Source organism: Sus scrofa, chromosome 9, assembly GCF_054392235.1.
Source record: "Sus scrofa isolate SSC_HxYL_T2T_F1_AM1 chromosome 9, Sscrofa_HxYL_maternal_Yorkshire_Landrace_v2.0, whole genome shotgun sequence".
In the NCBI taxonomy this organism is placed as follows: Eukaryota; Metazoa; Chordata; class Mammalia; order Artiodactyla; family Suidae; genus Sus; species Sus scrofa.
Genome location: NC_139391.1, coordinates 55,785,382 through 55,802,238, shown reverse-complemented (window position 1 = coordinate 55,802,238; position 16,857 = coordinate 55,785,382). Strand labels below are relative to the sequence as shown.

At 44.4% G+C, this 16,857-nt stretch overlaps 1 protein-coding gene across 6 annotated transcripts in view; it reads left to right on the top strand.

Annotated features, from left to right (window-relative positions):
- The first annotated feature begins 9,667 nt into the window (after nt 1-9,667).
- The window catches only part of ETS1 (ETS proto-oncogene 1, transcription factor), a 134,873-nt gene continuing 127,683 nt past the window's right edge, over nt 9,668-16,857 (top strand). For 3 of the 6 annotated variants that reach the window (XM_084974122.1, XM_084974121.1, XM_084974120.1), the window contains exon 1: nt 9,668-9,769. The gene's annotated coding sequence lies outside the window, so the exon portion shown is untranslated. 6 annotated transcript variants of the gene reach the window in all.

The window sequence follows — 16,857 nt, the reverse complement described above, 5'->3', positions numbered from 1 at the left end:
TATTTTTCAACATCTCGATGAGAAAAAAATCTGCTAGGAGCCTGGGCAGCAGCGAGGAGTAATGCCTAGTCCCATGAATGTTATCACAGTGGTGAGTAATATGGATGAGGAAATCAGGAAAGAAATGTCTCCGAAGCAGCTCAGGGCTCCGAGGCCACCATCCTTCTGGAGCCTGCTTGCAGATCCCTGGGAATATCAGCGCCTCCTGAGATGTTGAGATGGGTCAGGGCTCTTCCTCAGCCCACTCCCATTTCATACCAGAGTCACAGGTCTCTGGGGTCAATGGCATTCGTAAGAAAAACAAAACGTCTGAAGCGTCTTCCTATCTTCTCTGCGGCTGTGCCACAGAAGACCTTCTGCTGAGATGCTGTCTCTTCTTGAGATACACAGATCGACAGACTCCAGAAATCTGCCGTGATAAAGTTCAAATCTGGACTCCATCTCTTGAGCTTTGTGGGTCTTGGGCCAGTTACATCAGCAGCTAGGTTGGACCTGAGGGCAGAGAAGGGACATCTTTTCCTCCAGGCAATGGGCATGAGAATCCCCTTAACAACTCCAGTTGTGCAGGATTGTATGCAGAATTCGGGAACCCTGGCACACCTTTCTGTAAACTACAGCTTCAGACCTCAGAGACACCTTTAGATTCCAAGTCATGAGCGAGTCGAGTCCTCCATCCATTTTCATCGAGGACGAGTAGATAAACAGAGAGCTTCCTAGCTCCTCTTTGATGTGGAACACAAAAATCCGTCCTGGCCCCTTTAAGCGGGGAAGAGATTTATGTTTCTGTTTCTGGTCCAAAGAAAATGAATGTGCCTTTCACATTTCCTCATCGTCTCTCTCTGGCTGGAGACTTTGAGAACGTAGAAACTTAATTCAGGTTCCGGGAGTCAGTTTCTCCACCAGGGGCACGGAGCGCCGAGGAGCCTGGGGAAGGAAGCACGCGGAGGAGGACCTGCCTTGTCCTTGGGGCTCAAAACAGACCTTGTGCTTCACAGCGGGGGACTGGGGCCGACTTTGCCAAATCAGGGAAGAGGCCAAACACCCATCCTATGATGAGCAGATCAAAGGCATCAGATTTCATTGTTTCAGGGCAAAGGAAACGGGAAAATAAAAGGAAAGCAAATCAAAGAATGAAGGGAAAGGGGAAATCCCTCTCATATGGAGTGTACATTGTGGGCAGCAAGAAGCAGTTAAACTGTGCATGGTATGATTTATGTTCAGAAGTCCTCCTCCTGGACTTTCTAGAAACCACTATGTAATTGTTACTTCATGGATGAGAAAACCAATGCCCAGAGACCCCTCCCCTTGAAAACCTACAACTAATAAGTAGTGTTTGGAATTGAACCCAGGTCTCATGATTCTCTTCAAGAGTCAGTACAGAATGAAGGCTCAATCTTTTTTTTTTTTTTTTTCGTCTTTTTGCCTTTTCTAGGGCTGCTTCTGCGGCATATGGCGATGCCCAGGCTAGGGGTCTAATCGTAGCTGTAGCCGCCCGACTGCACCAGAGCCACAGCGATGCAGGATCCAAGCCATGTCTGCGACCTACACCACAGCTCATGGCAACGCCAGATCCTTAACCACTGAGCGACGCCAGGGATCGAACCTGCAACCTCATGGTTCCTAGTCAGATTCGTTAACCACTGAGCCACAACGGGAACTCCTGAAGGCTCAATCTTATGCTAAATTTCTAGACTATTTAGGATACATGTGAGCATATGGGCGGCACTAATAAAATACTGCACAGGCAACTATTTAATGGCATTAAAGGTAGGTTGAGATTTATAACTAAGGAAAAGTAGGCTAAACTACCATGTGTAATATGGTCTATTTTATTTTATCTAAAAGAAAAAGCTCCTATCTACATTAGAAAGCCTGGAAAGAAATTATCCATGGAAATATTATTTCTGGCTATCTGTTGGTGGTGGTGGTGGGGGGTTATAGATAAATTTAATTTTCTGTTTTCACTTTTTCCATATTTCTCAATTTTTAAACAATAAATCTGTATTGCTTTGGGATTAAAAAGGATATTTATGACTTGGGAAAAGAGATAGAAGGCAGAATTGTTCCAGGAGTGAAGGTTAAAGTACTTGAATTTCAATCTTGGAGAATGCGTAAGAGCATGATTTCAACACAAATTCTTTAAGCTGCCTTGAATTTCGATCACCTCTAGAGCTGACCAGCGGGTTAAGAATCTGGTGTTGCTGTGAGCTGTGGCATAGGGCGCAGACACGGCTTGGATTCGGCGTTGTTACGGCTGTGGCGTAGGCCAGCAGCTGTAGCTCCAATTCACTCCTAACCTGGGAACCTCCATATGCTGAGCGTGTGGGCCTAAAAAGAAAAAAAAAATGATATCATATTGCACATCCCATAGTCTGATCTGTCAAACCACAGCTTCGCATCTGGCCCGTATTAATGGCTGTTATGTAAAGGGAGTTTGCTGAGGAGGGACCTTGCATGCTATGAGGATGTCTGTCTTCCCAGAATCACATCCTTGTTGGGGAGATAAGGCTGAAAGACATGCGAGGGAGAGGTGAACACTTACTCAGCATGTTGTGACGACACATGAGCAAGAAGAGGTCTGTGTGAAAAGGTTCAGGGAAAAAAAGCCTGGGCATCGGGGGAGGCAGAGGAAAAAACAGGTGAGCTGGAATTTACAAGGTTTGATGGAGGGTTACAGCTTGGAATGAGGTTGCTCTGCGGGGACTACAGAGAAAGATGATTCTACTAGAGGTACCGCCCAGTGCTCAATAGCAAGCTGCAGGAAAGTACATATAACAAAACCCCGTGGGAAAACATACAGGAAAAAACCCCCAGAGGGCTGCATATCAGACTGTAAACACTCATTAACTTTTCGATGAAAGGGGGCAGGGCTGGTGAGTTTCAGTTTTTAATGCATCCTCTTCTGTATTGTTTGAATAAGCTATGACCACTTATTCATTTTGTAACTCCTGTCTGTGGCTCTGCAGAAATGAATCCGAGGTTGCAGGTTTGATCCCTGGCCTCGATCTGGCGTTGCCATGAGCTGTGATGTAGGTTGCAGACGTGGCTCAGATCTAGCATTGCTGTGGCTGTGGCACAGAGGCCGGCGCCTATAGCTCCAATTTGACCCCTAGACTGGGAACCTCCATATGCTACAAGTGTGGCCCTAAAAAGCCAAAAAAAAAAAAAAAAGATTTAAAAATGACTTGGTAGGAGTTCAATGGGCAGAGAGAAAAAGTCAAGGTATTTTGAGGGAGGAGGGGTTGGGGGCAGAGTGATAAAAATACACAGAAAGGAACAGTGTCAAAGAAGGCTGTGGTTAGCCATGGTTTACGGTGGGCTCTCCTAGATTCCACAACCATCACTCTGTCTCTCCATGAATTTGGAATCTAAAGGATGCTTGGAACTTTGTGAATTTATGGAATCTAAAGGATGCTCGGTGGGCCTCTGAGAACCAGGATGGAGAAGCGTGTTCCACAAGCTTTATCTAAGCTGCTTTGCAGGGTGTCCATCTGGGGGCCTGCCTGCCCAGCCGCAAATGTAAAATACCTACTCAAGAGCAAGGAGACAAGAGAAAGCTGGTGCCAGCCCTGGCGGAGTGGCCACCTCGGGGGCCTGGGAGGACTCTGACAAGAACTCCAGCCTCTGTATGGCTCCCTGGTGCACAGAAGGACCACACCTGGGGGCCAGATGTATATGCGCACACTTAGGAGTGCCACTGCGGATTCGCCCGTGGCGCAAGACAAGGCTTGGCCTTTGATCCTGGAAAGGAGAGAGATTCATTGCGAAGTACAGGATAAGAAGTTCCAGAGCTGGAGCGTGAACAGACGATAGCTCTCTGCTCTTTGCTTTCCTTTCATCTTAGAGTCTGTGGCCCCCTCCACACTGGGTGACGACCGATCGCACTTGTAAAGGTATCTGGATTTTACTCTTACTCAGTCTGCATAATTTGTTCGGATACTGCTTCCCTCAAAATATGGGGTCTTCCAAAGCATCGGAAGTTTTTCTCTAAGGGAGATGGAAGGAAAGAAGAGATAATATGTGATATGCAATAAATGGCTATTTTGCTTTGTTTCTTATTAAACTTGATGGCATTGTTCAGTTCAGACTTACCTCTTCTTGGGCTCTGACATGGTTTAAGAGGGACGAGCAAATCTGCCTCCATATTGGATCTGTTCCTTTTCCTTTAGCTTTCACTATTGTCCTCTGTCACTTGTGCTTCGTTATCTGCACCTTTTGCAAAAGGATGCTGCCTATAGCCTGAAATATACAGAATAGCCTATTCTTTCTTTTCTTTTCATTTTTTTTTAGGGCCACACCCACGGCTAGGGGTCGAATCAGGGCTACAGCTGCTGGCATATGCCACAGCCACAGCAATGCCGGATTCTTAACACACTGAGTGGGGCCAGGGATTGAACCTGCATCCTCGTGGATCCTAGTGAGGTTGGTTACGCAGAGCCACAAGGGGAACTCTCAGAATAGCCTATTCTTGAGGCCATGACCTTTAAGAGTATTACATTTTTAGATTAAAAGTTGCAGAACAGAGAATAACATTTGTTTTGTTGGAGATTTACAAGAACAACATGACCTGACCTACCTGGACAGCTACAAGAACAAATGACTTTACCAAGAAGTCTGCAACAACTAACCAGTCCCCTCTCTTTCTTGTATTAAAGGAGCCTGAATTCTGACTGAGGGGAGATGGTCCTGAGACATGAGTCAGTCATCTTCTTGGTCTGCTGGCTTTCAGAATAAAGTTCCTTGCCCCCGACAACTTGTCTCCCGGTTTATGATTTATTGGCCTGTCCTGTGGCGAGCAGAATGAGCCTGGACTTAGTAACAACAATGATATAAAGGGTCATTGTGGAGTTCCCATCGTGGCGCTGTGGTTAACGAATCCGACTAGGAACCATGAGGTGGCGGGTTCGGTCCCTGCCCTTGCTCAGTGGGTTAAGGATCCTGCTTTGCCGTGAGCTGTGGTGTAGGTTGCAGACGCGGCTTGGATCCCGCGTTGCTGTGGCTCTGGCGTAGGCCGGAGGCTACAGCTCCGATTTGACCCCTAGCCTGGGAACCTCCGGCCCAAGAAGTAGCAAAAAAAAAAAAAAGGGTCATTGTGGATCCCAGTGAAGGGCATTCCTGCATTTGGGGGGTTGGGGTGGGAAAAAGGGAAGGTAGATGGGGGAGGTGTTAAGCCCCCTGGCCAGGCTAAGATTCTGGAAATTCACCTCCAATATTTTTCGTTTTGGGAGATACTAACTTGCAATGTAGCTTGTTATGCTGAGAAAAGGGAAAGAGATTTCTTCGCAGTAAAAACAGAAGATAGCCTGCGGGTTAATTATTCTGGATTCATTCAAGGCGAGTTGCAACTGTGTCTAAATGAAAGATACTCTTTTGGAAAAGTATACAATTCTTTTAACATAAATCTTTCAGGTGGGGCCTGTCCTCTAGGTCACTGGGCTTTAATTTGTTTTCTTGAGGATCTTAAACCCTACAGCCATCTCAGCTGAGGTCCTGCTCCCTAGAATTTAATATTGCAGAGCATGGAAAAGAACAATCAGTATTGCCTTTTTAGTGTGCTGTTTAGGTAATCATCCGATTTTACAGTAATTTCAACAACCTGATGAGGTGGGCTGATATTATGAGCCCCTCTTTGACTGCTGACATAGCCGAAGCCTCCTTGTGGGGGAGGGAGGTCCTGTGGTCTTCCTGTGAATTCATTCCCACTTCTTTTGAGGGTCAGGCCCTGTCTATCCATGTAGATGAGAACGCATCTTCTCCATGGATGGCTTACTTAAACCTAATACATTATTTTCTTCAGGAGGGTGTGTGTGTGTGTATGTGTGTGTGTGTGTGTGTGTGTGTGTGTGTGTGTGTGTGTGTTTATAGTACTTTTTAAGTTAGTATATTCCTCCCCTTTGGTAAAATATACATAACTTAAAATGTACCATTTAAACCATTTTAAATGGTGCAGTTTAATGGCCTTAAGTAACTATCACCACCATTCCACCCCCAGAGCTTTTTCACTTCATTTTTTTTTCTTTCTTCTTCTTTTTTATGAGTTCCTTCTTTCCCTCCAAACCTCTCTTTGTGGCTCCTCTACCAATTTATTATTATTTTTTTTGTCTCTTGTCTTTTTAGGGCCGCACCTGCGACATATAGAGGTTCCCAGGCTAGAGGTCTAATCAGAGCTGTAGCCGCCGTCCTATGTCACAGCCACAGCAACTTGGGATCTGAGCCGTGTCTGCAACCTACACTACAGCTCATGGCAATGGCGGATCCTCAACCCACTGAGCAAGACCAGGGGTCGAACCTGCAACCTCATGGTTCCTGGTCAGATACATTTCCACTGCGCCACGACAGGAACTCCACCAGAGCTTTTTCATTACTCTGAACTGATACACTTTTTTCCATTAAACTCTAACTCCCCAATCCCCCTTCCCTTCAGACCCTGGTCACCTCTATTCTACCTTCTATGAGTTTGATTACCTTAGATACCTCATGTAAGTGGAATCATAAAATATTTGTCCTTTTGTGTCCTGCTTATTTCACTGGGCGTGTTATCCCCAAGGTTCATCCACGTTGTACCATGTATCAGAATTTCTTTCCTTTTTAAGGCTGAATTATATTCCGTCATTTGTATAGACCATATTTTGTTTATCCATTCATCTGTTGGTGGACATTTGTGTTGTTTCTGCATTTTGGCTACTGTGAATAATCCCTCTATGAACATTGGGCTACAAATATCTATTTGAGTCCCTGCTTTCAATTCTTTCGGGTATATACCTAAAAGGGAAATTCTGGATTCCATGGTCATTCTATGTTTAATTTTAGAAAGAATCATTCTACTGTTTTTCCATAGTGGCTGCACTATTTTACATTCTCATCAGTAGTGAACAAGTGTTTCAATTTCTCCACATCATCACCAATACTTGTTATTTATCTTTTTTTTTTTGATAGATACCATCCTAATGGGTGTGAAATGACATCTCATTGTGGTTTTGATTTGTATTTGCATTTCCCTAGTGATGAGTGATGTTGACGGTCTATTCATGTGTTTACTGGCCATTTGTATATCTTTGGAGAAATATCTAATCAAATCCTTTGCCATTTTTTAGTGGAGTTATTTGTTTTCTTTTGTCATTGAGTTGTAAGTGTTCTTTATATATTATGTAATCCATTATAAATACTTTGAAAATTCTTTCCTGTTCTCTGGATGGTCTTTTCACATGATTAATAGTATTCTCTGATGTACAAAAGTAATTTTGTGGTAACCCCCATCTTTAAGGGATAAAAACCCCTATAGGACAATAGAGAGGGGGGAATCTTCTTCCCCCTCCCAGCTGTCCTGGGAGCTGTTTGCTTTCCTGTAAAAAGACTTTGCTTGATTGTAAATAATAATAATAATTTTGATGAAGTCCAACTTACATATTTTTTTCTTTTCTTTCTTTCTTTCTTTCTTTCTTTTTTTTTTTTTTTTTTTTTTTGGCCTGTGCTTTTGGCCTTATTCCAACAAATCATTGCCAAATCCAATGTCATTAAGTTTTTTCCCCCCTGTATTTCCTTTTAAGACTTTTTTAGTTTTAGCTCTTGGGTTTAGGTCTTTGATTTATTTTGAGTTAATTTTTGTATAAGGAGTAAGGTAGGGTTCCCACCTGATTCTTTGGTATGCGGCTACTCATCTAAGGCTATATCTTTGAAGAGACTGTTTTCTAAAAGTTGCGTGCAACAAAACGTGCTATTTTCCTGGGCATTTTCTAGGCAATGTGTACAGCAGGACTGTGGCTTATTTTGCACTCTATAGATTTCTGCTTATGCTTTTGCCCACTATTGTAGATAGCGGCAGAGGATGGTGCTACAGTTCTAAAGGACTGCTGTCTGTGTGAACTCAGTGTAGACAATGCCAGACTCCAGAACTTGTCAATAATCACACTGTACACCCATGTAGCACAGAATCCACGTCTTCTCCACTACGCTTCTCTTTTTTAACTTCTCTTGCAAACATAGTGAATGGAATTATAATTGTTTGTGATTGGTTTAATTGACCATGGACTTCTTAAGTGGGGCAGCAAGCTGGAACTCACCAGGCTGCAGAGGACAGGCTGAGGCTTCTGCAACTCTCTTTATAACTTCTCTCTTAGCATGTATTACATTTTATTGAGATCGTTGATGCATGTGTCTGTCTTCCCACTCCAGTGTGAACTTGTTCTTTCTCCCAGTGCCTCTCACTTATTAAACAAAACGGAACCAATACCACACTCTCTTCCTTTCCTCTAAGCTATGCTAAAGGGCAAAGGCAAAAGTTGAGCAGTGGTGGTCCCTTTGTGGCTCAGTGGAAGTGAATCTGACTAGCATCCATGAAGATGCAAGTTTGATCCCTGGCCTCACTCAGTGGGTTAAGGATCAGCGTTGCTGTGAGCTGTGGTGCAGATTGCAGACACAGCTTGGAAGCGGCGTTGCTATGGCTGTGGCGTAGGCTAGTGACTATAGCTCTGATTTGACCCCTAGCCTGGGACCCTCCATATGCCTCTGATGCAGCCCTAAAAAGACCAAAAAAAAAAAAAAGTTGAGCAGTAAAATCTTGTTTTAATGATGTCATCTTAACCACATCACTAGCTTTACACAATAAGGGAGAAAGTTGACGTTGCTCCAAAGGACCTTTACTAGATTTTTGTAGTTTTTCAAAGTCGATCATTTGTGTCTTGGTTAGAAAGGCAAAGGAGTCAATCCTGGCAAATTTTAACTCCCATCCTTTCATCAAAGTGCATGGAAACTTTTAGGATAGAAGCCTTAAATTATGCAGCCAAATACTGACTTTTCAAAAAAAATGTAAGGAAATAACCCAGTTCATAGAAACAATATTATGTTGTAACATTCTTACCAGAGTCCTGAATATGTGAACGTAAAGTGCTGTGTATTTTCAACTAGAATGCGATTCACCTGCTGTTTACATTTTCTCTAAATAAATGAATATTTCTGCCCTTTTATTCCTTCTCCATGGATTAGGAGTCAGGGTTACTTAAAATTCATCTATTTTAGAGATCATCTAAAACCAGACTTCATGAAGAGGATAATTTGGCTTTACTTTTCAGAATTCCTAACTCTCGATGTGGTCAGCTGTCTTCCATATAATTATTTTTCTTTCCTTAGGATATATCACACTGCCCCTCAGGTTATTGGACATAAAGACAGGTTATAGAGATAAGTCCAGCATGTGCCTGAGTGGTAGACAGGCAGTTCCCTGGCACAGCCTTTGCTGGCTGGATTCTATGGCCCTCCCCTGAACTTTGGCCATGGTTCAAAGGGGGCACTGATGAAATGTGAGTCATGAATATTCACATATTCAGTAGGGAGCAAATCTAAAGCAACAGGCTGAGGCAGGATTTATCCCTCCAAGGGTGTTCTCTGTTGCTCTTTTCCCCACTACTTTCTGTGCCTGAGTTTAATTTAATCGAAGAGCAATTTTGATGATATGAATTAAGGTGTGATCTGGCGTTACCTCAGCCAATAACGCTATTTCATTCTCCAGCTGAGCCTGCCCTAGTGGCTGCCTTCGTGGAGTCAGGGGCCAGTGCAGCACTGCCTTTTTTCCAGCTTTCCTGGGCTTGACCACACCCCCCAATTTGAGGAGGCAGCTCTATTAGAAACATTATGGCATTATGGTCTTTGCATCCTCTTTAGCCTCCGGGCAGAGGATTCCCGCAGGTAGTTGGAAAGAGACCACTGACTTAGAGGGAAGCTCACTCAGGACCTAGTCTTCACCCAGTCTCCACGGCAAAGTAGTAAGTGGGGTGTGAGTTTCTGCCTAAAACTTTGCAGCCCATTTTCCTTTTCCCTTTTTTTTTTTTCTTCTTTTTTTTTTCATTTGCTGGAATTAACTGGTAAATTGATGGGGACTTTCAGGATACCAGCGGCTTTCTCTTTCCTGTTTTCGCATTTTACTCTTTTTTTCCATTCAATGGTTGAATAACAGTTTTCAAAAATACTTCCTAACTTGGTTAGAATAGTCTGAAATCAAGACTGTTCCCCTCTTTCATCTCCTCTAGAAGAGCAAAATCATGCACGTTTTAGACCCTCGCCGATTAGTTGTCAGAGATGGAATTTGCTTCACAGCTTGGAGCACTTCCAATAAAATAAAGCTGTGCTAAAAACATGGACATTTCTTTCCTTTTTTCTCTTTCACTCCTAGTGAGCCGTTGTTGTACTTTTTTTTCTTTCTTTTTTTTTCCCCCTTAAGCTCAGCGGCTTAATGAATTGCTTTTACTGTGAGGAAATTGCTACAGGTTTGCCTCTTGCAAGTTAAACTAGGCTTTTTGATGTCTGCCCCTGCCTCCAGACTCAGAGCTCTCCCAGGTCCTCCCGCCCTTGGGAGTGGACTTGAGTCGGGGGAGTCTGAAAGTCAAGGGGGACACTTCGTACCTCCAGCAGAGCTGGAATCCCTGGGCAGCGCTGTGGATGAGCCCAGGGTGTGGACGGCCCCTCCCCTCCATTTGGTGATTTTTATATCTGCCAATCTCACTTTGTTTGTGACTTCTTATCTACCACTAAAACGTCTGTTACCCCCCTCCCCCTTTCAAAATTGCATTTGATGTAGGCGAACCGTTCAAAAGATGCTGGATTGCAGAGATCAGGGCCTGGGATTGTAGGTTTTCCTTATTACCTTTTGGATGAAGGGTGTTTTGTTTTTTTTTTAAATCTCAAGGCCCCTTTTCTTCCTATGTCATACCACTACTGCGCAACTGAAAAGAGAGAGATTTGTTAAACAACAGGAAATCCAGCTTCTAAAATCGTAACTCTGGCAGTTCCATTTGATTTGTAAAGTGCCTGGCACTCTGACTCTTTCAACAGTTGTGGTTCTGGAGGGCACCGCCTTCTTTTTATCTAAAAAGAAACTCCTTTGCTTCTGGCCGGCTTGGGACGCGCAGGGAGGGCACTGGGTGGTCCTCAGAGCTGTGGAGATTCTTCCTACCTGTTGTTTCTGAGCAGAGGGGCCGGTAGAGCTAATGAGTTAATGCCTGCAAAGTGCTTTGAAGATGAAAAGACCTTTTCATGTGTTCCGCGTTTGTAGTTATTAATATTAATATTTGAAGAAGCATGCTGCTTCTAATTGTAAATCAACAACTCCCATCCTTGCCAACTCAGGAGTGAAAAAACAAACAGTGAAGGCAGCCACGCAGCCTCTTCCGTCCTGGTTCCGCTGCTGAGGATGTGGGAAGCCGCCGAGAGCCTGATTACATCTTTGCTTCCCGGCTCCTCACACCCAGGTGCTGGCTGGCAGAGGTGCCAGGACATCCATGAGTAGATCCTGGGGGAAGGTGGGTGGCAGGGGGCAACCCTTCCACACCTGGTCACCTGGGACCTTGGAGAAGGGATTGCAAGCATGGATCTGGGCCACTGGGTGGGCTCCGATTGTCACGGGGTTCAGACGTGAGGGGGGTCGGATCAGGGACCAGCCCTAGGTTCAGAGTCAGGATTGTGGATGTGGACTCCAGTTCTATTTGAGATTGACCTTGTTACTGAGAACAAATGACTTGATGGGACTGTGCCTTGTTTTCTTCGTCTCTGAAATGTGAAGAATGATATGTGCCGTACCTATCTCAGGAAGATGAGAGAGGAGAATTAAACAGTGCAGTTTTGGAGAATAAAAACAGTGCCAAAAGGTCGAAGTAACATCGTAACACAGGAAGGTGCAGGTGCTCAGGGACTGCGAGCCAGGGGCAAACAGATGCTGCCAAACAAATCCTTGGTTCTGCCATTTCCCCCCTCTCTTGCCTCCGACTTGCTGCCTGATTCCCTACTGATAATTCGAATTCTGTTCCTCTTGGTTGTATTGATTGGTGAACAGATCTGTGCTCAACAGCAATTCTCCTTCTCTAATTACCCTCTCAGAACTTCCATTAGTACATCAAACAGCAGAAGGAAACTGGGCATCTTTCCTTCCTTCCTCCCTCCTCCCCTCCCTCCTCCCCTCCTGTGTGTGTGTGTGTGTGTGTGTGTGTGTGTGTGTGTGTGTGTGTGTCTTTCTGTGTCTCTCCTTTATGGAAGTTAAAATGTATACAGTATTAGAGCAAAACAAATGTGATGAGCAGTGATCTAGTGACCTTGGAGGCGAATCTTGTGAATTCCTTCAATCCTGGGCCAGCTTAAATATGAACAGATTTTTTTTTTCTTTTTCTTTTTTTCTTTTTAGGGCCGCACTTGTGGCATATGGAAGTTCCCAGGCTAGGGGATGAATTGGAGCTGTAGCCGCTGGCCTGCGCCACAGCCACAGCAACTCGGGATCCGAGCCGTGTCTGTGACCTACACCACAGCTTACAGCAACACCAGATCCTTAACCCACTGAGTGAGGCCAGGGATCGAACCTACATCCTCATGGATGCTAGGCAGATTTGTTTCTGCTGAGCCACGATGGGAACTCTCCTTTTTTTTCTTCCACCCCTTTGTCCCTGCTCTACTGAAAATGTAGCTTTAGGGAACTCAACCTTTTAATCCAGATGGTTCTCTGGATATAATACCTGGTCTTCTCCACTTCACCCAAGGAAGGATTATAGTCCCCGAAGTTTACTGAGCATTTAGTATATTCCTGGGCCACTTGCTTGGTGCATTGCTCATTTAATCTACAATGCCTTCCGGGTGGCAAGGGGTGGGGGTCTCTTGTTCTCCCCATTTAGCAGATGAGGACTCTGAGGCCTTGACCTACTTGGTTGGTGGAGGGATGTGATTAGAACCAAAAAGAATGTGTGTCCAGAGGTGTGGCTGGAGTCCTGTCTCGTAGGAATCTTAGCAGCTTGGAGGCTGAGTTTTTCTGCCTAGGCTGATGGTTTACTTATCTGAGGGAATACTCTGACTTAGACCTGTTTTTCAAAGGGGAATCCATCAATGAATGATTCACTGTTAGGAAGAGACTGAGTCTGAAGAAAGGCTACAAGGTCTAGTTGACTGGATCAATGACGCTTTCCTTCAGTCCTTCTTGGTACAAATATTGATGAATTTCTCCCCTGGGCCCAGCCTTGTGTTGAGTGCTATCATGGCAGAAAAAGCAATACGTTAAGTTCCATTTCAAGAAAATCAATGTAGGAGTTCCCGTTGTGGCTCAGTGGTTAACGAACCCAACTAGTAACCATGAGGTTTTGGGTTCAATCCCTGGCCTCGCTCAGTGGGTTGGGGACCCAGCATTGCTGTGAGCTGTGGTGTAGGTCACAGACACAGCTCGGATCTGGTATTGCTGTGGTTGTGGCATAGGCCGGTGGCAACAGCTCTGATTAGACCCCTAACCTGGGAACCTCCATGTGCTGCGGGTGTGGCCCTAAAAAGACAAAAAAACAAAAACCAAAAAACAATGTACTTTATTTTAGGAGGCAAGATTTTACCTGAAAAGGAATTAAAAATAAACAGCAATATAATTGTTAAGTGATATGCTACAGCCTATGAATGCTTTGGGAGTTCAGATGGAAAAAAAAATGTTACCTAGAACAGAGAAGGATGTTTGTGATCAATTTTGTTTTCAAAGAAGAGGGTACCTTGGATGTTCCTACTGATCCCATGCCTTCCTAGAAGGCACAGTTTGGACAGTACTTACTACGAAGTCAAGCAGCCAACTTTGAGGGAAGATGTCGAGGAAATCCTCTCAATGGGGGAAATACAATTTACAAATTTTCAAGAGCTGTGGAAGCATAGAAACCCTCAGGATTTGAGTCTTTTGCGCATTTTTGAAATGTTTCAGTTTTTTATTTTGAAATAATTTGAGGTGCGTAAAAAGTCGCAAAACATAGTACAAAGAGTTTCCAAAAGGTTTACGTTGTTTGGAATTGTGCAAAAATATAATGCAAATGACTCCTTAATCATCTTTCTGTGCCTCCAGTTGATCTTTAATCCAGAAGGATTCCTTTCGGTGGGGAAAGAGCGGTGATGCCAATTTCTTGACTTGAGCGATGTAGTAACTTAAGCCCTGGCTTCTTAGGAAAGGCAGGAAAGCCTTGTGGGACTCGGCCATCACCTGGCCCATGACTTGAGAGGCAAGGACAGGTCTAAGCTGGACATTCTCCCTGGCCGGGTTGGTAGTGCAGCTAAGATAAAAATCAAACCTCTGCTCAGCGTGTGGCCCAGATGTCGTCCTGCCTGTTCCGTGGTGGGTTCTGCCTTCCAAACACCTTCTCGTTATAACCGCTTGGTAGTTCACCCAAGCGAATCCAGACACTGCCCTGCTACTCAAAACGAGGTCCCCGGACCAGCAGCATCGGCAGCACGTGGGTCCTGTTGGAAATGCTGAACGCCAGGCTGTCCTTCAGCCCTGCTGACTCAGGCTCTGCCTTGTAAGGTGATTCCTAAGTGATTCCTATGCAAATCCTTTCGGCAAGCACTGTTCTGGAGAAAAAGCAAGAACAAAGAAAAAATATTTTTAAACGATCAGGAGCTCTTGGAACATTTTCCAGAGTGGCTTACTACTTCCTTATGTTTATACCTAAAGTGTTCTTCCGGGAAAGAGTCACATTCCTATCAAAAAGCTACTGGTTTAACTCAGGAAGCTGCACTGGTTCCCCATTTGTGTTACTCAGTCTTTCATGGAATTTGTTTCCCACTGTAAGAAAAATGCTTAATTCTGAGCTTTATGCATAACAATGGCACAGACAAACTACCACTCAACACCAGTTGTGGCTCTTTTCTCCTGTGAAATTCTTGACTGAGGCTACTCAACCTATGGTTTTGGGAGAGAATCCTTTTTTGATTATTTAAATGCAAGTCCTGGAGTTCCCCGAGTGGCTCAGTGGAAACAAATCTGACTAGGAACCATGAGGTTGAGGGTTTGATCCCTGGCCTCACTCAGTGGTTTGATCTGGCATTGCTGGGAGCTGTGGTGTAGGTCGCAGATGCAGCTCTGATTGGACCTGGGAACCTCCATATGCTGCTGGTGCGACCCTAAAAAGTGCTTGCACGCGCACGCGTGCACACACGCGCGCGCACACACACACACACACAAGCAAGCCCTTTAGAGAAAGGGATGAAGAGTATATAGGTCATCTGGCTTCTGGCTCTAATATCTGAATTAAATAACCTCTGCTGCCTTGGGCAGTAAAAATAACAATTACTAAAAACCGCTCTTGCTATTATTTAGTAAATGCTTACTAACACCAGGCACAGTGATAAAAGAGCAATAATAATAATAACAATAACTATTATTTATGACTATTTTATCATGTGTAAAGGATCCTTCAAAGCACTTTTTTTTCTTTTTTGTCTTTTTAGGGCCATACCTGCAGCATATGAGGTTCCCAGGCTAGGGGTCCAATTGGAGCTGTAGCCACCAGCCTACACCACAGCCACAGCAATGCAGGATTCGAGCCGTGTCTGTGACCTACACCACAGCTCATGGCAACGCCGGATCCTTCACCCACTGAGTGGGGGCCAGGGATCAAACCCGAGTCCTCATGGATGCTAACTGGGTTTGTTAACCACTGAACCACAAGAGAAACTCCACTTTTATTTTATATAACCCTCCTCAATAATCCTGAAAGGGTTGGTATTTTTATCTCCATTTTATAGTTGAGGAAACTAAGACTTCGTGAGGTTAAGAAATGCGCCCATGACCCACACACTCAGTAAGGAGCTCCTGGTCAACCCACAGCCTAGCACTCCTTTAGCGCTCCACTCAACACTTAACCCCTCTGGGCTCCTTCATTCAAATAAAAAGGGGGGGGGGCAGATTTGAGGAGATTTTTCCAACTCCAAAATTCATTGACTTTACAAAATCCCTCTTTATGCCAGGAAGCTGTTTAGCATTACAATGAGAAATTTGAACCTTACAATTTGGGCAATAGAACAAATGAAACCCCACCGTGAAAAATCACAATCAGTCCAAAAAGTCGCTCTCTGGATCTGACAAATTTAAGGCAGCTGGTGTGCTTTAGTCCGATTTTAAAAGGGCATTATTAAAGCTCTCCTGTTCTGGGACCTTGTTCTCTCCATATCTGTATCTTGACGGTGTCTTTCAGTTTTGTTGAGAGCTTCTTAAGAGCCAGGACCGTACCTAAAATTCTAGATTATATTTGACCTAACTCCACACGCTGTGAGTTGAACAGCAATTATTTAAACGTCTAGGCTCCTTCGGGATTTCTTTGGCAGCCACCCCGGGGTTAGAGTTGACATTTTAGCTTGCTGCTCTTCCCTGGGTTCGACTTGGCCCAGAGTCTCATATACCAGGACCTCTGTGATAGCCTTCCTCGTGAAGCAAAGATGCTTGACATCCGTTGCTCTGGCTTACTCTTTTTTTTTTTTTTTTGTACCTAGTTTCTTAGGAAAAATATAATCCCATTTTTTTATTCTGTTATTTATTTATTTATTTATTTGGGTCTTTTTTCTTTTTAGGGCTGCATCTGCGGCATATGAAGTCCCCAGGCTAGGGATCTCATCGGAGCTGTAGCTGCCGGCCTATGCCAGAGCCACAGCAACGCCAGATCGCTAACCCACTGAGCAAGGTCAGGGATCGAACCTGCAACCTCATGGTTCCTAGTGGGATTCATTTCTGCTGCTCCATGACAGGAACTCCTGTTCTGTTATTTATGGAGTGCCTGCTCTGGGCATGGCACTGAATACATCTGACAGACAGCAGTGGTTATTTGCTGCATTTCATGGTTCAGTAGAGGATTTAAGGACTAGCATAGGAAGATAAAGCTGTGGCCACTTGTACTGTAAAACAGCGTATTGAGGGTTCCCTTTATTCTTCCAGAGGGTGTTCCCACACTCGAAAGAGTAGAGCATTAGTTTCTGAAACGTTTCAGAGACCAGGATTGGCAGTGCGCTCGTAAAATTGCTGGACATAGAGGAGCGGGCAGGTTTTATTGTATTTCCTTGATGTTTATGAGAGGCTGTGCCATTCTGCCCAAT